Source organism: Gymnoscopelus microlampas, assembly GCF_963454915.1.
Source record: "Gymnoscopelus microlampas genome assembly, chromosome: 19".
Taxonomy (NCBI): domain Eukaryota; kingdom Metazoa; phylum Chordata; class Actinopteri; order Myctophiformes; family Myctophidae; genus Gymnoscopelus; species Gymnoscopelus microlampas.
Window position 1 is genome coordinate 29,089,126 of NC_139956.1, and position 20,982 is coordinate 29,110,107.

General features: G+C 40.0%; 1 protein-coding gene across 1 annotated transcript in view; it reads right to left on the reverse strand.

The window, feature by feature from the left end:
- The window catches only part of LOC311034674 (actin-binding protein WASF3), a gene marked incomplete at its 3' end in the record, with an annotated part of 68,982 nt that extends 53,082 nt beyond the window's left edge, over positions 1–15,900 (reverse strand). Inside the window, exon 1 of the mRNA XM_084042610.1 lies at positions 15,762–15,900. The remainder of the gene's footprint in view (positions 1–15,761) is intronic.
- Between the last annotated feature and the right edge of the window lie 5,082 nt (positions 15,901–20,982).

Here is a 20,982-nt window from a genome sequence, read left to right on the forward strand (position 1 = left end):
TGCCATTTTTGAATAACCAACGCTAGAATCTTAATGGGTTAAAATACCTGTGTACAAGTGGACTAGGCTTAAAACACAGTCAGATCAGAACACAGTCGTTGTACTGTATGCGGGATAACAATTAAACATCAACAGAGACACCCTAAACCAGTAGTTCTCAAACTTTTATGTGTCAAGGACCCCCACCTTTATAAATATTTGGCCGTGGACCCCCATCTAAAATTTGTGCCAGGGACCCCCAATTCAAAATTATTCAAAATTCCATTCCAATTTATTTTAAAATAGCAGATGTACAAGCTTGCAGCGCTTCCTGTGAGCTTGTAGATCTGTTATTTTTGAATAGCCAACATTCAAATGGATAAAGTGGTTAAAATGATTGTGATGCTATATTAACTACTCTTGCTGCATGGGGACCCCCTGGAACCCCCCCAAAGGACCCCTGGGGGCCCCCGGACCACACTTTGAGAACCACTGCCCTAAACCTCACTTTCATTTTACATAAGAATGAGACAATAGACTGCAGAGCTCAACGCAGCAAGGTCAAAGACAGTGATTTGTTTTAGGGGAGTTTTGAGCAGAGCAGAGGCAGTGCGTTTCCACGGAAACTGACACATCTGCATTCTATTTTTTAACTTCAGTATTTTCATGCTGCCAAAAACAAATAATTTTGGGGGTCCTTGACATGAAAGATTTGAGTTACTAATGTTCACTTTAAAATTATATATATATATATATATATATATATATATATATATATATATATATATATATATATATATATATATTTTTTTTTTTTTTTTTTTTTCAAAAATAACAGATATACAAGCTCATAGCACGGCGCTATGAGTTTGTAGATCTACTATTTCTTAATAGCCAAATAAATCTAAAATGTTACCGGTCTTTTTAAAAATTGTATTGCAGATTTGATTTCATGGATAACTTCATAAAAACAAAAAACACTTAAACCCTTGATACTTGACCTTTGGCTCTGACCAAACCTCTTTGCTGAAAATAGACGATCTACAAGCTCACCTGCGAAGCGTTGTGCGAGCTTGTAGATCTGCTATTTTCGGCTAATGTTCCCCTCAGAATAGTGAGTCAAGTGGTTATCCTATCACACAAAGATTTGGCGGCCCCCGTGAAAAAACTCTGAGGACCTTCTGTTGAAGACCCATGCAGTATAGTGGTTGAATAGAGTTATAACTGTCCCCTCTTGCTGCATTAACCCAGTTTTGTCCTGAGAGAGAGAGAGATAAATAGCCTACATTATCTTTCCTTGTAGTGCGGCTTATCTTAGCTAATCTGGTCTTATTTTCATATTATCTTGGGGTCAAAAAGTATTGATTGATTGATTGATTGATTTATTGACAACAAGCATATATGTTTAAAAAGTCAGGACCAGGTATTTAGAAAACTCTTAGAAGTAGACCCAATCAATTTTGTGACGGTAGGCAACCCATTCCATGTGATAGCTGCAGAAAACAAAAAAAGAGGCCTTTCCAATTACTGCTTTTAAAGGAGACATCCGGTCATTTTAAGTGTTATGTTTGATGTGTGTCAAATCACTTACCAACGTAGGAATGAAAATCGCGTGACTCCACAGATCCCCCTATCGACCCCCACCGTTGGCATTATAGGAGTATATAGGATAGCAGCAATTCGCCTATTTTAACAAATGTAAAGTCTGTTTTTTTCTCCTAGTACTCATTGTGGAGTCCCATGATAACGTAACAGGCGCTAAAACTCCGAGAAGCTAACGGCTAATAACAGAACGAGCTAATGCTGGGGCTGCTTATCTCTCTGCATGGCAGCCCCAGGTTGCCAGGTCGGGAGAGAAACCAGCAACCAGCATTAGCTCGTTCTGTTATTAGCCGTTAGCTTGTCGGGAGTTTTAGCGCCTGTTACGTTATCATGGGACTCCACAATGAGTACTAGGAGAAAAAAACAGACTTTACATTTGTTAAAATAGGCGAATTGCTGCTATCCTATATACTCCTAAAATGCCAACGGTGGGGGTCGATAGGGGATCTGTGGAGTCACGCGATTTTCATTTCTACGTTGGTAAGTGATTTGACACACATCAAACATAACACTTAAAATGACCGGATGTCTCCTTTAACTTTGCATGGAACAAAAATTAAATGTTTCCTGAATACAAGATAACTTCAGTTCTGAAGCATGTCCTGGGGACATGGCGCTCATGTGAGTTGCTCTGCGCATTGCTATAATAAATAGCATATTCTTCCTTCCTTCATTACAGTTCAGACAAAAGCAACATAGGATCATCTTTAGTTGGTCTGATATAGGAAATGCCTCGGATACAGCCTACAGTAGCGGGATCGGGAATTAGCGAGTGTGCAAATCTGAGCACTGTCCCGATATTATCGTCCGATATTAGCATAAAAATGTATGGTGTGTGTGATATGAAACGTGAGCTTACCATAATCACAGTAATCCTTAATCATATTCCATCATATTCAAGAGCTTTTGGAGAGAAATGAGACAGACTCCAGTCACTTTCAAATTAGAGCACTGCAGAGGGCAGGTGTGTGTGTCTGTGTCCAGCTGACACGCGTTGACGCTTGTTAATGTTGTGGACTCACTTCATTGAAAACCTAACAACATCACTTTATTATATTAGATGTATTTATTTCAATAGATATGTGATGTTGTTACCTGACAATTAGTTGACTTATGGTGAAAAAGCCCGCATATTTCGGTATCAGTTGATATCAGTATGGAATATCGGATATCGGCAAACAAAGTCAATATTATCGGATAGATATCCCTACTTTTATTCCTCTATTTTGTTATAGACTGGTATCGGATTAGTACTCGGAATCAACCGCTATGCAAGTTCAGGTATCATCAGAATCAGTATTGGGAAGAAAAGAAAACAATCAGATCTTGGTGTTAAGAAAAGTTTAAAAAGAAATTGGGAATGGGACAGTGGAATGTGTTCACACTGCAGATAAGATAGAATTCAGCAGTCTACATTAATGTTTGACATCGTTTTAACAGCCTTTACATGACATTTGAGGAGTTTCAAGACTTTTAAAGTGGACCCATAAAAGGTTGATAACCACGTGTAGTAAAGCCTTATGCATGACTGATATTAACGCATTTAGACCTGTCACCTGAGGCCGATTTTACTTCTAAATCCTAACAGTTTTCTGAAAAACGTATGTTTCTATGTCAGTGGTCCTCATACCTTTCCATGTCAAGGACCCCCCAAAATTATATGTATTTGGCCGCGGACCCCCATCTCAAAATATTTTGTTCCAGGGACCTACAGAAGCAAAGATTTGAGTTAAAAATGTTTGCTTTAAACAATATATTCAAAGATTTGTACCAATTTTCAAGATTTTTCAAAAATCTAAGCAGATCTAAAAGCTTGTGGTGCCACGCTATGAGCTTGTAGATCTGCGATTTTTGAATAGCCAAATAAATCTAAGCGGGCTAGACACTTATCCAGGTTGCTAACAGTGCCAAAATGGCGTCTCCAAACGTGCTCACACATCTTTCAGTTTAAAGTGGCCCCCCGAGGAAGCAATCCCTCTCGCCTTTAATGGGGTTAATGCTAACCATTAGCCTAACCGCGGTGCCCAGCAGGGAGCCAAAACAACAAGACACAAACTAAAGGTGAAATGTGTTTAAAGGGTGTGCTTGTTGAATGGCAGGGGATGGGGTGGGATGGATCAGAGGAATCTGAATGAAGTGAACGACAGAACCATGTATTTCCCCCTTTACATCTTTTCTTCAAAGAAAAGAAAACACCAAAGAGAAGGAGGAATGGAGCATGGAGCAGCAGCACTGGGAAAGGATACAGCCCGATCTGAGTGCGTGTGTGTGCGTGTGCGTGTGCGTGTGCGTGTGTGTGTGTGTGTGTGTGTGTGTGTGTGCGTGTGTGCGTGTGTGCGTGTGTGCGCTTGTATTAAATTACTATATCCGTTGTATTACCTCTGAAGGCCAAATTGTTCCCACAAGTAGAATAGACATCGTTAAAGGAGTAGTTCACCCAAAACATGTCTTATTTTCAAATCAATTGCACACCCCATGAAGTCTTGAATTCATGGAGATTTTTTTGTTTTTGTTGCATTCCTGAGCCAATAATTTGATGACCGGCGGAGTCTCCTGCTGAGTCTCCTATTGACCAATGACCCGTCGTCAAATTATTGGCTCAGGAATGCGACGAAAACTAAACAATATCTAAATTCAAGGCTTCATGGGGTGTAAAATTGATAACAAATAAGTCTTTTTTTGGGTGAACTACTCCTTTAAGATAATGTTTCCTGTTCCTCATAAGAGAAATGGTTGTTTTTTGGTTAAACAACATTTTTAGGCTTACAACTAGGAAAAGATTGAGGCTCGGGATTTGGGGTTAGAATTAGGATTATTATGTATTTAGAGTTTAGGTTTAGTCATGCCTTATGCATGCTTAGCTGCAAGCCGGTGTCGTGCAGCTATCTACAACCTCACAACACACCGCACTGTGAAACGTTGTGAGCTTGTAGATTGGTTTTGGTGCGAGACACTGCCATGCGAGCAAGTGTAACTCAGGCTTTAGGGGTTAGGGTTAAAATAGCAAGAGAACTTCAAATGGTATTTATTAAATATCATCCTAAAATGTTTATGTCCTCACAAGTACTTTATTTTTTATACTAACCAGCCCTTGAATCACTATTCTGAGGGGAACATTAGCCTAAAATAGCAGATGAGGTTTGGTGCAGAGCCAAAGGTCAAGGTTACCAAGTGTTGAGGGTTTAAGTGTGTTAAATGTCTGAAAACACACATTTAACATAAATCCAATAGCCTATGTAGTGGGGCTCCCTGCTTCATCTCTCTCTCTCTCAGCTAAGGGGTCCTTGGCCTGAAAAATGTCAGAGACCCCTGGTCTATAGCATGTGTGTGTGTAAAAGTCTGCAAAAGGTATTAGCGTTAATGCAGTTTTCACCCAGGGGACAGAGAGGCTCTCCTGGAATATAGACGTAGTTTGTCATCTGGAATTCTAATCACACTCTGCTTCTTCTATCAGAGAACACAGTTCTTATTCCAACCGTTAGCTTCTACTAGAGAACACAGTTCTTATTCCAACCGGTAGCTTCTATCAGAGAACACAGTTCTTATTCCAACCGTTAGCTTCTACTAGAGAACACAGTTCTTATTCGAACCGGTAGCTTCTACTAGAGAACACAGTTCTTATTCCAACCGGTAGCTTCTACTACAGAACACAGTTCTTATTCCAACCGGTAGCTTCTATCAGAGAACACAGTTCTTATTCCAACCGGTAGCTTCTATTAGGGAACACAGTTCTTAATCCAACATAGTGATGGCCAACCGTTAACCATTGGTAACCGGTTAATATCAGAGCCTTGTATTAGAGAGTTCCGCCAATGAGGGGGCAGAAACTGCGCAGGTCACGTGGTTCATGTAAACTGGAAACAGTTACAAACGCTCATAGACTCCAGTGCATGCCATATACTTCCGGTTTAGGGCTTTGTCACTATTCGCCAATAGAAGGCTATGTAGAAGACCTGGCCCGATGAAGTGAACGGAGGTGACGCAACTCTCCTTGAATGGCTCTGGTTAATACTAGCGGTTAATGGTTAACCGTAAAAAAAAAGAAAGAAAGATGCTATCTTACAATACATGTAGACTTATTTGACAGTGCAGAAACATAATTGCCTTCCATGATGCATTAACGAGCGTCAACGAGCATCAGCTGGACACAGACACACACACACCTCCACTCTGCAGTGCTCTAAACTGCATTCTGTCACATTTCTCTCCAAAAGCCCTTGAATATGATGGAATATGATTAAGGATTACTGTGAGTGTGGTAAGCTCACATTTCATATCACACACACCATACCTGTAACTTTCACTAGCCCCAAAATGGTGAATGGTTAATTAACCGGTAAGGCCTAACGGTTACCGGTTATTGGTTAATAATGTCTCCAAATGGCCACTATTCCAACCTATTTCTATTAGAGAACACAGTTCTTATTCCAATCGGCCGGTAGCTTCTATTAGAGAACACTGTTCTTATTCCAATCGGCCGGTAGCTTCTATTAGAGAACACAGTTGTTATTCCAACCAGTACAGGGCAGATAATGAACTCCTCAAGCAACAGACAGTCAGCTGAGGAACTTGTATGTCAAAAGGCAACTTGTTTTCAACATGATGACACCCCCCTACAGGGCTGTAGCCACTAGCACTAAAATGTTAATGTTTGTTATAGATAATGGCAGAAGATGATGAAGACAGCTTGGCTATATTGTGTGTTCTGGCTATTTGTCTTGATGTGGGGGAACAGAGAGAGTTCTTGGGAGAATTTGGAATCGTCTCATCAACATTTAAACTATTTTGACCACTAGAGCGGTGTTCTAAATGATATTATGTTTTAGTCTTGGGCATCATTTGGGGTCCCCCAGAGAATGGCCAACCCATAGTGTTCGCATTTAATCTCAAATTCAGTTCTTTCATGAATATCATTGCTGTCGGGCAAAAACCTATATTTCAACTTTTTTATGTTTTTTCGTAACGTGATCATACAACAGCGTCACACAAAAGCATAAAAAGTAGCAGATCTGCTAGCACGAAACGTGGGGCAAAGCGTCGCATTTCGAGCTTGTAGATCTGCTATTTATTTTATTTTATGAATCCTGAAAAATAACCGTTTCGTGCCATATGAGGTTCATTTCCACCCGACAGAGTAGATATTTTCTCTACCCACAAACACTTTTTGAATTTGTTTCAGATTTGTCTGATTTTAGATCGGCGCTGAGTGCATCTCTTACACGTTATAGACACGTGTTCTTGTCTGCAGCAAAACATTCATTAGCCACTTTCAACATGTGTACCTATTTTGGGAATGTCCTTATATAGGTGACCATTTTCAACAATGTTTGTTTATATTTTTTAAATTATATATATATATATATATATTTTTTTATATGGCTTAATTAGTACTTTTTTGACACCCTCTAGTTTTTGCTTTGTTTCAGCTTCTTTTTTTTAATGAGGTCTCTGGTTTCAGTACTGCTGATATGTGATTATTCTATAATCAACTCAAATTGGCGTGATTCATTCATACAATATAATTACACAATTGAACGAGGCTTAATTGCAGAGGGCTACACTCCTACATACAGTACATGAGATTAAAGTGGGTTTTTTAATGTGATTGGAGACTGGGGGATAATGGAAAGAAAGAAACAATTAACCTTTTAAATTAAGTAATGTGTGAAAATTAATGAAGTTATGACGACTCAGAGCTCTGGCATTGCGGCAGTAATCCATATCTCCTCTCTCTCTCTCTGCTTCTCCCAGAGACACTGCTCAGCACCAGCCAAACATGAGCAACCAGAGAGACAAATACAAAGGCTGGTGCCAATAGATTTACTATAACAAACAGCAGATGAGGCAAAGAGACAAAGGCCGTAATCAACCCATTGTACTCGGATTTCACATCTTTGTGAAGTGGGGAAATACCTCACTGTGGATTTCATCAGGTCTGAACTCACACAGATAGAAAAACATAAAAGAGGCTCACGTCTTTTTTTAATAATTTAAGATGCTTTGTCCAGTACAGCATGTGCAATCCATCTTGTTAAGTAGTATTTGGACAGGGACTATATAAAAAAGTGTGTTCTCCACATGAAAAAAGCATGAACTCAGATGTTGTCTAAAGCAGTGGTTCTCAAAGTGGGGTCCGGGGACCCCCAGGGGTCCTTGAGGGAGTTCCAGGGTGTCCCCAGCTAAATGATAGATAGTTAGGAACCAAATGGACCCTTATGGGTCTGTAACTCAGAGAGTGTACAAGTGGAACCAAAGGGACCCTCATTTTTACACTCTCAGAGTTACATTAACATTGATTTTACAATATAAATTGGGGTCCCAGATAGATAGAAATACCATTAAATGGGGGTCTGTAGCCTAATGCATGTCAAACTGGGGGTCCTTGCAATTAAAATGGTGAAAATCACTGCTAGAGCCTTACAAATCTTCTCTTATGGGGGCCACTGGTATATCTTTTCAAATGGGGGTCCGCAGGCTAATAAGTGTCAATTTGGGGGTCAATTAAAATGGTTGAGAACCACTGGTCTAAAGCAGTGGTACTGCGGGTTTTCCTATGCTACCAGCATCTTAATGGCATTCACCCGGTGTCCATGTTGTGATTCTAGCCATCGAAATGGTGGACTAACTATACCTGGTAGGATGAAAACCTGGCAGTAGTACCATTTGTTCCTATACGACTGGAATTGGGAATCATTGATTCCAAAATATATGCGTAATTACACAACCGAGTAACACAAATCTGTATCGGTTTGCTTTATATTCTACTAGTCCATCCCCGCATTTCCACCCACCATCCATCCAATCCAATATAGGAACGTGACCGTAATTACAGATCCCATAGTACTGTACTGTGAATATAGATTCCATAGCCTGTGGTGAAAATGCTAATAAACTGCTTAAATTTGGGGAAAGTGAAGAATAATTGGCTTCCTCACTCCCTGCATATTCCAACGGCCGATGCACATGTGCAAGTGCATCGACCGGTCAACTGTGTGTGTGTGTGTGTGTGTGTGTGTGTGTGTGTGTGTGTGTGTGTGTGTGTGTGTGTGTGTGTGTGTGTGTGTGTGTGTGTGTGTGTGTGTGTGTGTGTGTGTGTGTGTGTGTGTGTGTGTGTGCATTTCTGCGTGTGAGCATGAATAAAAACAGTATGTGAGCATAATAAACACACTCATGTTTCTACTCTGTTCAGGCACATCATGTCTCTTGTCCATATATTCCAGCATGCTGTGTTTGTTTGTTCATGAGTATTTCAGTGTGTGAGCTCTGTGTGTGAGCCATCTCAAAATTATTTAGTTCCAGGGACGCCCAGAAGCAAAGATTTGAGTTAAAAAATGTTAAAACATATTCAAAGATTTGCGCAATGCGCATTTTCACAATTTTTTCAAAATAGCAGATCTAGAAGCTCATAGAGCCTCAGTGCCACGTTACATTTTTAACTCAAATCTTTGCTTCTGGGGGTCCCTGGAACAAAATATTCTGAGATGAACTGTTAGAAGACATTTGTAGAATCCCCAGAAGCAAAGATTTGAGTCAAAAATGTTCACTTTAAAAAGAAATATATATATATATTCAAATATTTGCACAAAAGGTTCAAGATTTTTTTCAAATAGCAGCTCTACAATTTCATAGTGCGGTATTCGGTGCGCTATGAGCTTGCATATCTGCTATTTTTTAACAGCCAAAGTATAAAATAATGTTTATAGCTCAAATCTAAAATGACACAGATGCGTTCCCGGATTGAATAGGTTAATCGATACTTCCTTCCTAGTACCAGAGTTTTTGAGAGCTGACCTGTTGCACTGGATGCCCCTGGCACCATCTGTCATGACACAAGCAATACAATCCTTTTAAAAGTCAATACAATCATGTGTTGTTACATTTTGTGTCAATGTATTATTATGCTTTATTAAACAGCATGTAACAAGCGAGATAATGAATGGGCGAGCAGGTCATTGTTGGGAAATAAAACCCCTTCAGGGTGATAAAGATTGCCTCCGCTTCGTGTCAGGGTCTTATAATCCCCCCTGTCTGTCTGGGTTTATTTCTCATGACCTTCTCTCTGTTCATTATCCCTTTGCGTGTCGGTCTGAGCGCCGAAGGTCAATTCGGCGCATGAGTTTGCTAATTTGCGATGCGTTCCGGCTTTGATATTTGTTGACGTGATGATCATGTGGTCGTACTTGGGAGTCAAGTCGGATTCAATTACATTTAAAAATCCTACAGGAACAAGCTATTTGTTCGATGTTGAATCATTCAATCTTGAACATAATATGTTAACAGACTGAACAGGACAGCATCCTTGGCTTGAGGGTGGACTGAATAGGTATTTTTTTCCATGGCAGCCCTATAGACAAATAGTTTTGTTTTGGCTATAACCATTATTTTAAACTTTGGCTATTCAAAAATAGCAGATATACAGCTCATATCTGTATGTTTGCCTGAATACACTGAGCTTGCAGATCTGCTATTTTTTTTAAAGCCGCAAACATTTGTAACTCAAATCTTTGCTTTGCTTTTTCTGGGGGTCCCTGGAACTAAATATTTTGATATGGGGGTCGGCGGCCAAATAGATTGACATGAAAACGTGTAAGAACCACTGATATAGAAACATACGTTTTTCAGAAACCTGTTAGGATTTTTGTAGATGCGTTCCCGGTCTTAATGGGTCTAACAGTATGTTGCTATATCAGCAGTGCTCCAACGTTTCCATGTCAAGGACCCCCCAAATGATTTGTATTTGGCCGTGGACCCTCATCACAAAATATGTTGTTCCAGGGACCCCCAAGAAGCACAGATCGGAGTTAGAAATGTTCGCAATATCTGCTAGTTTTTGAATAGCCAAAGACATGTTAAAATGACACAGATGTGTTCCCGGTCTTAATGTATCAAGGCTCTGATACATTCAGGTCAAACAGAGTCAGGGTGCATGTTGGCTCACTGGAAAAAGGGCTAAATGAAACAGAGCCTTAATTAGTGTCACTGGTAACACCTGTGAAGGAAGTAATGTACACAATTATTTACATCAATATGGCTGCCATGAAAAAGTCTATTGAAATTCTGACAATTCAATTAGAAGTGCAGAGAGAGAAAACAAGTGCACCTGCCAGCATTAGCAGCACATAACGCCCCCTCCCAATCATGTTATAAAGTCAACAGCCATCTGGTGCCAACAGTTTTTAACCCATTCAGTCCGGGGACATTTTTCAGAAAAAAAACGTATGTTGCTATATCAGTGGTTCTCAAACGTTTTCATGTCAAGGACCCCCAAAATGATATGCATTTGGCCACGGACCCCCATCTGAAAATATTTTGTTCCATGGACCCCCATAAGCAAAGATTTGAGTCAAAAAGGTTCCCTTTAAAATATATATATATATATTCATTGATTTGCACACATTTTCAAGATTTTTCAAGTCACTATGAGCTCTACAAGCTCATAGTGCGGCACTCGGTGCCGCACTATGAGCTTGTATATATGCTATTTTTGAATAGCAAAAGATGTAAAATGACTCAGATGCGTTCCCGGATAGAATGGGTTAACTTGCGGGAAAATGCAATTTGTGAATGAAGTGCATTGAAGTACCTCCAACCCTCCAACCCTACTGTTAATCTGTCCTGCACTTTATCCAGTCCCAATGTCTCTAGTACCATCAGATCTGCCTGCGGGCAACAGCGGTAGCCTTTGTCGAGATAGCTTTGCCCTGAATTCCCTGCCAACCCAGTTCTGCACAGTTCAAGTGGACAGGCTTCAACGCAATGAATGGACAGTCAGAGAGAGAAGAAGGGTACTCCAAGCTCACTTCATAAGCCGTGTTTATAAATAAAACTTCATGAATTGCAGTTTAGACAAAATAGGCTAAGTGAACCATAAATAACGTGTGCGTCATTTACACTGGCGTCCATATAGGCACGTTATTATGGGGGGAAAAAGATTCAAACATTTTACTAGAAACTAGAAAACTATAATAAAATAGTGCTTAATGCCTCATAATTCATGGGGCTGATTGTAAATGAAACTATATTTAAATATTCCTAATGAGTTGAGCTGCGTATCAGGCTTTCTAGCAAGACCTTCGGTATGTGTGTGACCTCATTGTATCACTACAATTAGCTGTAGCCTAGTCTCCTGAGAAAGACTGTTGGCTCACACTGTTTCAAATGCTTCCACCTATTAACAGTGTTTGGGAAAATAAAGCAATTCACCACACACACACACGCGCGCACACGCACGCACGCACGCACGCACGCACGCACGCACGCACGCACGCACGCACGCACGCACGCACGCACGCACGCACGCACGCACGCACACACACACACACACACACACACACACACACACACACACACACACACACACACACACACACACACACACACACACACACACACACACTTCCATTTCGCCTTTGCAGAGTCACATAAATTAGTCCTACTGTAATCAAATTAGTTGAAGCCTATGTGGCTTGTGCTTAGCAGAAATGCTAATTCAAAAATATATATTTTTAATATTTTCATGTATTTTTGTGAACGGAAATGGCAAACAAAGAGATGACAGCTTCCTGTGACTGTCACAACTTTTGTGAGGCGCAGTTACAGAGAGTGTACAGTGCTGTAGCCCTACTCCGGAGAGATTCATTAGCTATGCCAATGGTTCTCAAAGTGGGGTCCCCCCAGGGGTCCTTGGGGGGGTTCCACTTTATCCATTTATATGTTGTGCTATTCAAAAATAGCAGATCTACAAGCTCAACTGCAAGCTCTTACATCTGTTATTTTTTACCCTTATTGAAAAAATATTGAAAATGGGTCCCTGGCACAAAATATTTCGGGATGGGGGTCTGCGGCCAAATACATATCGGGGTCCATGACATGAAAAAGTTGAGAACCACGGAGTTATGCATCAAATAATATTGCATTGGTTTGACAATGATCAGTAAGGAATGAAATACTTGGTTCCACACTCTTTTGATTACCAGGTGTACACATCCATTTAGCTGATGGAGTGATATAGTATGTGACTGGTGGCGTTTTCATCAATTTGTGTCTATCCCTCCATCTTTCACTTTAATGAAACCTGATTAGCGACGGATCACATAAAACATCAAACAGCATACAAACTGCTGTCCCAGACATAACAACTAATTTAATCATCCGAGTGGTTTGGGCATCTCACAGTATATATAGGCCCGTTATGGTATTATTAAATAAAGTGACTACGCTGAAACAAAATTACTTAACCTACTGTAGACAGAATGAGTGTGCCACTTCAATACTGCTCACGCTAGAGTTAAAATTACATTACTGCTTTATAGATAGTTAGATCGATCAATATCACAATCGGTAGAACAATCAAAGATAGATAGATAGATCATTTGAACCCCTTTATCCATATGTTATACTTTGGATATTCAAAAATAGCAGATATACACAAGCTCATAGCGCGGCACAGAGCGATGTGCTATGAGCTTGTAGATCTGCTATTTTTGAACAATCTTGAAAATGTGTGCAAATCTTTGAATATATATTCTTTAAAGCGAACATTTGTAACTCAAATCTTTGCTTCTGGGGGTCCCTGGAACAAAATATTTTGGGTCCGCGGCCAAATACATATCATTTTGGGAGTCCTTGACATGAAAAGGTTTGAGAACCACTGCTATAGATAGATAGATAGATAGATAGATAGATAGATAGATAGATAGATAGATAGATAGATAGATAGATAGATAGATAGATAGATAGATAGATAGATAGATAGATAGATAGATAGATAGATAGATAGATAGATAGATAGATAGATGGATAGATAGACTGTAGATAGATAGCAACCAAACAAACTCAACTGCCCATATTTTCCTTTAAACCTCGCCACAACAAACCACCCTTTGTTTGTGTTCACTCTGTAATGGAGTTGCAACAATATGACCATTATAATCTCCACATCCACAACAAACAGGCCCCTATAGATTCAATAATGAATACAGTCCCATGGATACAACGTTCCAACAGGCTGGTTAACAGGCTGAGCGGGAAGCAGCCAGCAAACAGTAGGGAACACCATACACCACCAACAACATAACAGCAACAACACCACCACACCACCACAATAAGAACAATCACTGAAGAGGCCAGGGCCAAAAACAACACCATGTCCCCTTCAGTTTTAGAGCGTGACTACCCAAAAGTTGGCAGTGTGGTGACAGTGCCAGTGGTGGAAAAAGTACTCCATTATTTTACTTAAGTAAAAGTATCAATACTGCAAAGTGGAAATACTTTGTTACAAGTGAACGTCCGGAATTCAACATTTACTTGATTAGAAGTACAAAAGTATTGGTATCAAAATCTACTTAAAGTGCCAAAAGTAGAAATCTACAGATCTACAAGTTCACAATGCATCGCCGTTATGATGCATTGTGTGAAGTGTGAACCTGTAGATCAGCTATTTATGGCAAAGAGATTTTGGTGTTGAAGGGAAAAATTATGTGCAAATGCAGAGACAAACTCAGGTTCCAGACTTGATAATCTCTAGGTGGTTTAAGTGGCTAACACACTCTACCACATTGGTTCTCTAACTTTTTCATGTCAAGGACCCCCAAAATTGCATGTATTTGGCTGTGGACCCCATCTAAAAAGTTCCAGGGACCCCCAGAAGCAAATATTTGAGTTACAAATGTTCACTTAAATTTTTTTTTAATATATATATATATATATATATATATATTAAAAGATTTGCAAAAATGTTCACTTTTTTTCAAAAATAGCAGATCTATGAGCTTGTAGATCTGCTATTTTTGAATAGCTAAAGTAAAAAAGGTTAAATGGTTTAAACCTATTGTGATTCTATATTAACACATTTTGCTTGCCCCCTGGAACCCCCCCCCCCCCCCCAAGACCCAATGCTCTACCAGATTGGTTAAAAAATAATATATGGGGCATACAACAAGGAAAGATTGCAGCATTAAATGAACATTGAATGGGTGGATTTGCAGGGTCGAGTGGGTGACGTGATCGCACTGGATGAATGGAACACTGGATCACTACAGCAGCCCTAATCCAGTGATCTACTGAACCCTACAGCCAGGGTTGAGCTGTAGGGGGTACGGGGGGGTACGGCGTACCCTTAGTTCTGACACTGTGGGAGCTGGGGGCGCGCGTGCACGCACCGTCAGCGGCGGTCTTTAACGCCTTAAAGTTTAAAAACAATAGCCTCTCAAGGTTCGCGCCGTCAGTGGCGAGCCGTTCTCAATAGTCTACCTGGCTGCTTTGCATAACATTAGGCTACTCGAGAAAAGACACGGACTTGAATTGAATGTGTTACATTCCTCTCACAATGAGAGACAACATCTCTGCACTGCAAGGTGTGAAGGGGAGGATCGCTTAGCAGAGGACCCAGTTCTCTGAGACAAGACAAAGACAAGTTGTCTGATTATTTTAAGTAGGCCTACTTATGTGTGGGTGAGTCTATGTAAAGGGCTTTTATATAAAATTAAAAGGAAAATACAATAATTAATTTGAAACAAAAATAAAAACAACAAATTAACAATGCAACAATACAACAAAATAATAAGACATATGATTACATTAATAATCACATGTTGAATACAGTATTTCAACTAGCACTGAGCTGAGTGGCTATGTGCGCGCGCGTGACGCCATAAAATACAGTACCCTTAGTTAAAAAATCCACAGCTCACCACTGCCTACAGCCACTAAAACCCACCACAACCACAAGCCTTTTTTTCTGTCACAGAAGCCACAGCCACTCCTATACACTACATACTGTCGATTCGTGATGGTGCTATGCTTGCTGATTGGGGCCGGTGAGGTCATGATGGGCTCATCTGTGACACCTGTGTGTGCGATCGGTTCGAATCCCGGCCGAATCACGCAGACAAAATGGAATCACGAATGAATGATTCTGCACGGAGCGATCTCTCCAACAAGCAATGATGGACGTTATGATCGTTTCTAACCTTGTGCTGTAGTGACTGCAAAAAAAACGCTGGAATGTTGTATTTTTTTAAAGATCAGACGCGAAATGCGTGGCATTGACAACGACACAACGTGCATGATAATACACAAACAAACACACACGCCTTATAGCATACACACACACACGCGCACGCACACATACCATGGCTGTCACACATTGCAATGCAAAGCGGATTAAAGCAGCTCTTTACCTGGCCGGGTGCCGCTTATAGAAGAGCCGATCTCTCTCTCTCGTATTATCTCTGTGTTCTATAATAGTCGGTGCGTGTCTTGTCTTCTCTTCTATTCCTCTCCTCGTCTGGGTTTCATATTAGAATGTCCATGTTTTCCTCTCGCTGGTGATGATGGGAGAAGCAGGGATGGAGGGATGGAAGGAGGAGGAGGAGGAGGAGGAGGAGGAGAAGAGCCTTTGAAGTGAGAACATGTATGTCACGTCGTTTCGTTTCCAAGGCAGCAAAGAGATGCAGCGTTTCGTTTACCAGGGTCTGCCACTAGGCTATTCCTAGACCTGATTCATGACTGTCCTAACATAACAGTCATGGATGAACTTCAACCTGGTGTTTGCACTTTCTTCCTTTTTGTCCCGTACATCTACATACAGGTTCGTATTTCAAATATAAAGTGCTTACCACATGGCCACGGATGTTACAATTATATACGGGCCCTCAAACGTACTCGAATATTCCGTATTGTTCAATGAAAAGCATTTCAATCCGATTGGTGGACATTTTCTCCGTATTTCCTCCATGATTTCAACCACGTAACCCTATTGGTTGGGAGGTGTATTGCACTCTGAAATATAACAAAATGGTTGCCGATCAGATTCAAATGCTTTTTATTGAACAATACCGAAGATACGGATGCTTTTGAGAACCCGTACATAATTGTAACATCCGTGGCCATAGGATAAGCCATTTATATTTGAAATTTTAACGTTCATGTAGATGTACGAGTCAAAGGAGAAAAAAATGCAAACACCATCCATGAAGTTCATCCATGACTGTCATGACAGATGACCATCGTGTGATCCATGGCTAGGCTACTGCGCGTGCGCGACCCGAAGAGAGCCGATGATAGCCGAGAGCCCGAGACCAACACCCATTCTGTTCTATTCTGTACCAATGATGTGGTCATTGCTTTGGGGAAATGGTTGGACTTAATGTAAAGTATAGGTCTATTATATCAGTGGTTCTCAAGCTTTTTCATCTGAAGGACCCCCAGAATCATATGTATTTGGCTGCGGACCCCAATCTCAAAAATATTTTGTGCACACCTGGAAATATTTGAGTTAAAAATGTTTGCTTTATATATATATTCAAAGATTTGCACCAATTTTCATGATTTAACATTTTTTTCCCAGATCTACAAGCTCGTAGCCCGGCACGAAGTGAAGCGACAGCTATGAGCTTGTAGATCCGCAATTTTTGAATAGCCAATAAAATATGCTCAAAGTAGTTAAAATGATTGTGACAACAAACACCCCCATTCTATGTATGTCGTCATCGTTGCTTTGGAGAAAATGGCTGGACATCATGTAAAGCAGTTGTTCTCAAACTTTTTCATGTCAAGGACCCACAAAATAATATGTAGCCTATTTGGCTGCGGACCCCCATCTGAAAATATTTTTGTGCCAGGGACCCCCATCCCGTAGAAGAGAAGATTTAGGCCTAGCTGTTATAAATAAAATTATTAAAAACATTTATTTTTTTGAAAAATGTCAGCAAAATAATTGCACATATAGGCCTACAAGCTTCTTTTTTTTAATATGGCCAACATATAAATGGATGAAGTTGATCATTTTGCTGGGGACCCTAGGGGTCCCCGGACCCCACTTTGAGACCCAATGATTTATCAGACCTAAATTTACCCTTCAATTTCTTGTTTCTCCCCGAAATTACTGGATATCACAGGTTTTGTAGCAATTTGTAGAATGTTGAAGAAGTATTGGGCCTTACATTTCATAAATGAGGGGCTAAACACACACACACACACACGCACGCACGCACGCGCGCGCGCACACACACACACACACACACACACACACACACACACACACACACACACTCACACACAAGCTCGAGGTTCAACTCAACACAAGAAGGATTCATAATTGTTTTCTTGTTTCTACAAACGAGTAGGCCTATAATTGCCATGATAATTACACAAATTATTTGAACAATGATGACCTTCTCCACCAATCACAGCGTGACCGTCCCTGCGGGCTATGGGACCACGTGGGGAAACGCAAGTACGCACATACACTTGATGATCAAAGGCGGTGGTGGAAAAAGTACCAATACTGCAATGTTGAAATACAAATACTCTGTTACATGTACTTGAGTAAAAGTACAAACGTTTTCAAATGTATACAAATATTTAGAAAAAAGCAGATTTACAAGCTCACAATGCATCTCATTGCAACGTATTGTGAGCTTAGATTGGCTATTTTCAAATTAGGGTTGAAGTGGTTAATGCATGTTTTGTAATAATAATCAAAATCTACAAAGTAACTAAAGGTTTCAAATAACTGTAGTGGAGTAAAAGTACAATATTTGCCTCTGAGATGTAGTGGAGTAGAAGTGAAAGTATGCTACTGTAAATTGGAAATACTCCAGTAAAGTAAAAAATACCTCAAAATTGTACTTAAGTACTGTACTTCAGTAAATGTACTTAGTTATTTCCCACACCTGGTCTAACTAAGGCAACGTAGACAGATGCGTAATTAGGTTTTGATTGTGAGCTCTTTGTGCTATTCTTCTATTCCACCACTCAGCGGCGCTGTTGCTCTATGTTTGGGATATTTGGTAGCCAGCCAGGTAGGACATTATACTCAAGTACTGTACTTTAGTACAATTTTGAGGTATTTTTACTCTACTGAAGTATTTCCAATTTTCAGTACTTTTACTTCTATTCCACTACATCTCAGACGCAATTATTTGCTCCACTACAATTATTTGAAAACTTCAGTTACAGTACTAGTTACTTTGTAGATTTTGAAATTATTACAAAACATTTTTACTATTTAACAACAGACTCCCCTTCCACTTGATGGACGCTAGTAAACACATAGGTTTTGTATCATTTATAATATTTTATCATGCTTTTAAATAGTAGTTTTAGATGTAGTTAGTGTTTTTATAGTGACCTGGGTATCTGTATTGTGAGTGTGACTGTGTGTTGTCTTTTAACCACTGCACAAATTAAGTTCTGAAAGGAAAATACAGTTGTTTGAATTGAGTATTGATACATTTACTTAAGTAAAACAAAATGTGAGTACCTTTTCCACCACTGTTCATAACTTCAGTGTTACTATAAGTCTGTCGCTGTCCAGGGTGCTGAAGTTGTCAACGCTCAACTTAAAGGAGTAGTTCACCCAAAACATAGGCTCTATGCACAGCAGCCACATTGGAAAGACATTGGGCCTCTTCTTTCTCCCCTCACAAGTGTTACCAATGATACTAATGAAGGCTCTGTTCCACTCTGTTCAGACAGAGTCAGGGTGCTGATATTGTGCATGTTGGCTCTCTGGAAACACTCTGCTACAGCAGTGGGTCTCAAAGTGTGGTCCAGGGACCCTCATGGTTCCTTGAGGGGGTTCCAAATGGCCTCTTGCGGGTGTGTAACTCTGAGAGTGTACAAATGGAACCAAATGGACCCTTACGGGTCCATTTGGTTCCATTTGTACACTTTCAGAGTTATGGGGGTCCATGAAATTAAAAGGTTTGAGCACCACAGTCCTACACTAAATGGAACAGAGCCTTCATTAGAATCATTGATAACACCTGTGAAGGAAGTAAGGGAGAGGCCCAATTTATTTCCAATATGGCTGCTGTGCATAGAGCCTATTAGCCTACTTATTTTCTATAAATTGCACACCCCATGAAGCCTTGAATTCATGGGGAGGTTTTCGTTTTGGTCACATTCCTAAGCCAAAAATGTGATGACCGGGTCAACGGTCAATAGGAGACTCAGTATAGGAGACTCTTTGAGTCTCCTATTCTGAGTCTCCTACCAGAGACTCCTCCAGTTATCAAGTTATTGGCTTAAGAACGCGACAAAAACAAAAACCTCTCCATGAATTCTAATTGTAAATTGTGCATACTTTTACCTACTTTTACTTTGGTATGGTAAGTATATTTTCGTGCCAACACTTTTGTACTTTTACTCAACTACAATTTTAATACAGCGCATTTTACTTGTAACGGTGTGGTATTTCTACTTTTACTTAAGAAAATAAAATCTGTGTAGCTTCTTCCACCTCTACATTTTACATCCAAGCCTCTTGTTTATGCTTATCCAGAGCAGATTACATGTAATGACTGTTTATGTGATGGGGTTGAACCTCTACCTGGACAGTTTCTGTAGCCGCTAGATACTTAAGGTAGGGTAAGTGATTTTCTTTGGTTAAAATGTGTATTAATTAGCTCTATATTCTGATTGCTAGAGTGTTTGTTCAGTAACATGAGTCTCCCTGTCTCTCCAGCTCTTTATTAAACAGAAAATGCAGGTCAGGATAGCAATTGTATCCAATCAGGATAGAGAACTCAGACAGGATACAGATTATAACAAGTGAAATTGGAAGTGATGACACAAAGAAATGAGCAGACAAAATTGGAACACTATACAGATTAAGCTAATAAATGGCTGGCTGAAAATGTGTCACCAGCCTGAAAATGTATTTTCTGTTTATTAAAGAGCTGAGAGACAGGGAGACCCCTGTTACTGAACAAACATTCTATAGCAATTATTACTCTCAGAATATAGTGCTAAAACATTTTAACAAAACTGTTTTTGTTTTAACCAAAAACTATCACTGGCCCTACCTTTAATCATGCCAAACAACCTTTGTCTACGATGTGCCTACCAAATGTTATGATACAACTAAGCTTTTCCTAATGTGAGATAGCATTTTACATTGTTAAGATGACTATGTCTATGCATTTGATGTATTACCTTGTGTTCACCTTGCTTACTGTAAGTCGCTCTGGATTAAGAGTCTGGCAAATGCCTACATTTTAAGTAAAAGCATGCTCATGTAAACTTTCTGGGGCCCCCCGACAGACAGACAGACAGACAGACAGAGACACACACACACACACACACACACACACACACACACACACACACACACACACACACACACACACACACACACACACACACACACACACACACACACACACACACACACACACACACACACACACACACACACACACACACACACACACACACACACACACACACACACACGTGCGAACAGTTGTTTGACTACATCCCGGAACAATAAAAGACGTGTGCACACATTATAATAATATTTTAATAAATAAAAAGCAGCATCACAAAGAAATATAAATAAAAAATATACATTGTGTGGATGATGGCATAGTCATAGTATAAATCTCAAGACGA